Raw genomic sequence first — 6,000 nt, forward strand, 5'->3', positions numbered from 1 at the left:
CGATAGGACCAAGAGGAGATTTGACCAATTAGGATGAGTTCCGGGGGCGGGGTGACCCGTCCGGAAATGATTCATGTGACCCCTCTAACAACTCCTCCCACCAACCTCTACCAATCAGGCCGGCCCGAGAGCAGATTTGACCAAAATAGGGCAGGTTCTGGGATGGGGTGAACCACCCAGAAGAGGGGCGTATGACCCCTCTGCCAATCAGAGCGCAGCACCATCACCCCATAAGGCCCAGCGTCGGGCAGAAGAGGCTGTCTTTTACCAAGAGCGCGTGTTTTAGAAATCGTGGAAACATGGACTCCTTCACCACCCCCGTGAGAACTTCGGACTTTGTTTTAGCCCCGAGGGCCTTCAACAAACCGCGGAGAAAGCGCTACATCAGCGACAGTTCCGAGGAGGAGGAGGGGGCAATTGAGGGGAGCCCTTTGGCCCAGCCATTGATGGATACCCCGGACCCTGAAACCCAGCCGCTTGTGGGGCCGCACGATGAGCGTGATGGCCTCTTGTTGTCCACCCCCCGGGAGGAGGAAGGTGATCGCAGCTCGGGGAAGTCACTAGTGGACAAGATGAATGCTCAGGTAAATGAATGCTTAAGAAGTGACGGTCGGGATGGGGTTGTAACGGGGCTAGGAACCAGGGATTGTGTAAATCAAAAACTGAGCAGTGGGGTGCTTACGCTGTTTCTTTTTTGAAAAAAATCTCTCAACAGCTCAATGATGCCTTTCTAGAGGACCCGGAGACTCTGGACAGCGTTGCACCAAGCAGCGAAGATGAACCGGGCCCACCTTGTTTTTGCTCAACGCCAATACAAAATGTTGAAGAGGACTCGGAGGATGACGGCTATGAGGAGTTTAGGAGAAGGCTTGGCATGGAACTGACTGAGCCAGTGCCACGTCGTGAGCGTAACAAAGTCATGCGGACTATTGTACGCGTTGCTGTTTATTCTGTTCTTAATCACTGTCTTAGGGAAAAGCTTTTTGAAGATTGTGAGGGCTGTGTCATAGATGCACCAGGCCAGCGGCACCATGACTGTGTGACTTGGACTTCAGTGGATATAAACTGCAAGCTCTGTGTGCTGAGCTGTGTTTGGAAAGCTTATTAAACACTGTGATTGCCATAGGTTATGCTATGCAATGTCTATGCCTAACCCAAGAACATTTAGCACAAGGGGTGACCTTGATAAATGCTGTGCAATTCAGTGGAGACCCTGACCATGTTTTAAAGAAAATGACCAAACCGGAAGATGCCTTCTTAGAGCGTTATATTAGAATCATAGAATCATAGAATATCAGGGTTGGAAGGGACCCCAGAAGGTCATCTAGTCCAACCCCCTGCTCGAAGCAGGACCAATTCCCAGTTAAATCATCCCAGCCAGGGCTTTGTCAAGCCTGACCTTAAAAACCTCTAAGGAAGGAGATTCTACCACCTCCCTAGGTAACGCATTCCAGTGTTTCACCACCCTCTTAGTGAAAAAGTTTTTCCTAATATCCAATCTAAACCTCCCCCATTGCAACTTGAGACCATTACTCCTCGTTCTGTCATCTGCTACCATTGAGAACAGTCTAGAGCCATCCTCTTTGGAACCCCCTTTCAGGTAGTTGAAAGCAGCTATCAAATCCCCCCTCATTCTTCTCTTCTGCAGACTAAACAATCCCAGCTCCCTCAGCCTCTCCTCATAAGTCATGTGCTCTAGACCCCTAATCATTTTTGTTGCCCTTCGCTGGACTCTCTCCAATTTATCCACATCCTTCTTGTAGTGTGGGGCCCAAAACTGGACACAGTACTCCAGATGAGGCCTCACCAGTGTCGAATAGAGGGGAACGATCACATCCCTCGATCTGCTGGCTATGCCCCTACTTATACATCCCAAAATGCCATTGGCCTTCTTGGCAACAAGGGCACACTGTTGACTCATATCCAGCTTCTCGTCCACTGTCACCCCTAGGTCCTTTTCCGCAGAACTGCTGCCTAGCCATTCGGTCCCTAGTCTGTAGCGGTGCATTGGATTCTTCCATCCTAAGTGCAGGACCCTGCACTTATCCTTATTGAACCTCATCAGATTTCTTTTGGCCCAATCCTCCAATTTGTCTAGGTCCTTCTGTATCCTATCCCTCCCCTCCAGCGTATCTACCACTCCTCCCAGTTTAGTATCATCTGCAAATTTGCTGAGAGTGCAATCCACACCATCCTCCAGATCATTTATGAAGATATTGAACAAAACCGGCCCCAGGACCGACCCCTGGGGCACTCCACTTGACACCGGCTGCCAACTAGACATGGAGCCATTTATCACTACCCGTTGAGCCCGACAATCTAGCCAGCTTTCTACCCACCTTATAGTGCATTCATCCAGCCCATACTTCTTTAACTTGCTGACAAGAATACTGTGGGAGACCGTGTCAAAAGCTTTGCTAAAGTCAAGAAACAATACATCCACTGCTTTCCCTTCATCCACAGAACCAGTAATCTCATCATAAAAGGCGATTAGATTAGTCAGGCATGACCTTCCCTTGGTGAATCCATGCTGACTGTTCCTGATCACTTTCCTCTCTTGTAAGTGCTTCAGGATTGATTCTTTGAGGACCTGCTCCATGATTTTTCCAGGGACTGAGGTGAGGCTGACTGGCCTGTAGTTCCCAGGATCCTCCTTCTTCCCTTTTTTAAAGATTGGCACTACATTAGCCTTTTTCCAGTCATCCGGGACTTCCCCCGTTCGCCACGAGTTTTCAAAGATAATGGCCAAGGGCTCTGCAATCACAGCCGCCAATTCCTTCAGCACTCTCGGATGTAACTCGTCCGGCCCCATGGACTTGTGCACGTCCAGCTTTTCTAAATAGTCCCTAACCACCTCTATCTCCACAGAGGGCTGGCCATCTCTTCCCCATTCTGTGATGCCCTGCGCAGCAGTCTGGGAGCTGACCTTGTTAGTGAAAACAGAGGCAAAAAAAGCATTGAGTACATTAGCTTTTTCCACATCCTCTGTCACTAGGTTGCCTCCCTCATTCAGTAAGGGGCCCACACTTTCCTTGGCTTTCTTCTTGTTGCCAACATACCTGAAGAAACCCTTCTTGTTACTCTTGACATCTCTTGCTAGCTGCAGCTCCAGGTGCGATTTGGCCCTCCTTATATCTTTCCTACATGCCCGAGCAATATTTTTATACTCTTCCCTGGTCATATGTCCAACCTTCCACTTCTTGTAAGCTTCTTTTTTATGTTTAAGATCCGCTAGGATTTCACCATTAAGCCAAGCTGGTCGCTTGCCATGTTTACTATTCTTTCGACTCATCGGGATGGTTTGTCCCTGTAACCTCAACAGGGATTCCTTGAAATACAGCCAGCTCTCCTGGACTCCCTTCCCCTTCATGATAGTCCCCCAGGGGATCCTACCCATCCGTTCCCTGAGGGAGTCGAAGTCTGCTTTCCTGAAGTCCAGGGTCCGTATCCTGCTGCTTACCTTTCTTCCCTGCGTCAGGATCCTGAACTCAACCAACTCATGGTCACTGCCTCCCAGATTCCCATCCACTTTTGCTTCCCCCACTAATTCTACCCGATTTGTGAGCAGCAGGTCAAGAAAAGCGCCCCCCCTAGTTGGCTCCCCTAGCACTTGCGCCAGAAAATTGTCCCCTACGCTTTCCAAAAACTTCCTGGATTGTCTATTCACCGCTGTATTGCTCTCCCAGCAGATATCAGGAAAATTAAAGTCACCCATGAGAATCAGGGCATGCGATCTAGTAGCTTCCGTGTGTTGCCGGAAGAAAGCCTCATCCACCTCATCCCCCTGGTCCGGTGGTCTATAGCAGACTCCCACCACTACATCACTCTTGTTGCACACACTTCTAAACTTAATCCAGAGACACTCAGGTTTTTCCACAGTTTCGTACCGGAGCTCTGAGCAGTCATACTGCTCCCTTACATACAGTGCTACTCCCCCACCTTTTCTGCCCTGCCTGTCCTTCCTGAACAGTTTATAACCATCCATGACTGTACTCCAGTCATGTGAGTTATCCCACCAAGTCTCTGTTATTCCAATCACGTCATAGTTCCTTGACATCACCAGGACCTCCAGTTCTCCCTGCTTGTTTCCAAGGCTTTGTGCATTTGTATATAAGCACTTGAGATAACCTGTTGATCGCCCCTCATTCCCAGTATGAGGCAGGAGCCCTCCCCTCACAGACATTCCTGCCTGTGCTTCCTCCCGGTATCCCGCTTTCCCACTTACCTCAGGGCTTTGGTCTCCTTCCCCCGGTGAACCTAGTTTAAAGCCCTCCTCACTAGGTTAGCCAGCCTGCTGGCAAAGATGCTCTTCTCTCTCTTCGTAAGATGGAGCCCATCTCTGCCCAGCACTCCTCCTTCATGGAACACCATCCCATGGTCAAAGAATCCAAAGCCTTCTCTCCGACACCACCTGCGTAGCCATTCGTTGACTTCCACGATTCGACGGTCCCTACCCAGGCCTTTTCCTTCCACGGGGAGGATGGACAAGAAGACCACTTGCGCCTCCAACTCCTTTATCCTTCTTCCCAGAGCCACGTAGTCCGCAGTGATCCGCTCAAGGTCATTCTTGGCAGTATCATTGGTGCCCACGTGGAGAAGCAGGAAGGGGTAGCGATCCGAGGGCTTGATGAGTCTCGGCAGTCTCTCCGTCACATCGCGAATCTTAGCCCCTGGCAAGCAGCAGACTTCTCAGTTTTCCCGGTCAGGGCGGCAGATAGATGACTCAGTCCCCCGGAGGAGAGAGTCCCCGACCACCACCACCCGCCTTCTCCTCTTGGGAGTGGTGGTCGTGGAACCCCCAACCTCAGGACATCGCATCTCATGCCTTCCAACCAGCGGAGTCTCCTTCTGCTTTCTCCCCCCAGACATATCATCTGGTCCACTCTCCGCAATGGTACCTGTGGAGAGAACATGAAAGCGGTTGGTTACCTGTGTCTGTGTTACTGGAACCCGGACATTCCGCTTACCTCTTCTGGAGGTCACATGTTGCCAAGCTTCCTCACTGGCCTCTTGGCTCCTCTGTGCCACCTGCTCTATATCTTTAGAGCTTTGTGCCCCTAGAAGCCTATCCTGTGTTTTGTCCAGAAAATCCTCAGTTTCTCGTATGCAATGCAGGGTCGTTATCTGTTGTTCCAGACCTTCAATCTTCTCTTCCAATATTGACCATCTGGTCCGCACAAAAAGTTACAGAACCCTGCTTAAGAAAAAGGCTATTTGTAAAAAATCTAAAAGGATTAAGTTAGAAAATGGTGAGGTGCCAAACATGCGATATAAAACTTGGTAGCTGTAAATTTTAAAAAAAAATCTATTGAAAAGGGCTTTGTGACTATTTGTATTTCTGTTAAAAGGTCTCTGGCCCTTAAGGGAGCTTAAAGTCTTTTTTTCTTTCTTTCTTTTTTTAATGGAGCATCTTGGTTTGTTTTGAAGGAGCTGTATGTCTTTTAAATAAAAAAAAATTGTTTGTGAGAACCTAGCTCTTGTGTCTTTTGTGTAAGAGAGACCCATTTACAGCAAAAAAAAAAAAAGCTGAAATGTATGTTGTGGGAGGGGGAAAAATACCCTAAAAATGTGTTTACAATAAAACAAACGGGGATGGTTCAGACATGTGGTTGAGTACAATAGAGTTGACTTATTCTGTTGAACTGAACGGGTTTAACCACTCCCCCCCTCACTGAATAGCCAGGGTGACTGTGATTACTCACCCTTGTTGCCATAGGGTTAATTTTGATGGGGGTGCACCCATAGTAAGGGAGGTGGGTGGGTGAGGATGGTGAGTTCTGATTAATATGAAATGAAATAAAACCTCAGGAGTTTGCAGATGCTATTGGGCAGTTTAAATATAACCCCTGGAGTTGGTGGAACGCTATAGGCCAGTTTAAATATGGCCCAGGAGTTGGTTGAAGGCCACGGGGCACTTTTTCTAGAAATCACCCCCCGTCCCACCAAACTTTAAGCATGAAAGAACATGTTTTTAAAAACAAAAACAAGCCCCAAGACATT

The sequence above is a fragment of the Natator depressus genome, chromosome 5 (genome assembly GCF_965152275.1).
Source record: "Natator depressus isolate rNatDep1 chromosome 5, rNatDep2.hap1, whole genome shotgun sequence".
Taxonomy (NCBI): Eukaryota; Metazoa; Chordata; order Testudines; family Cheloniidae; genus Natator; species Natator depressus.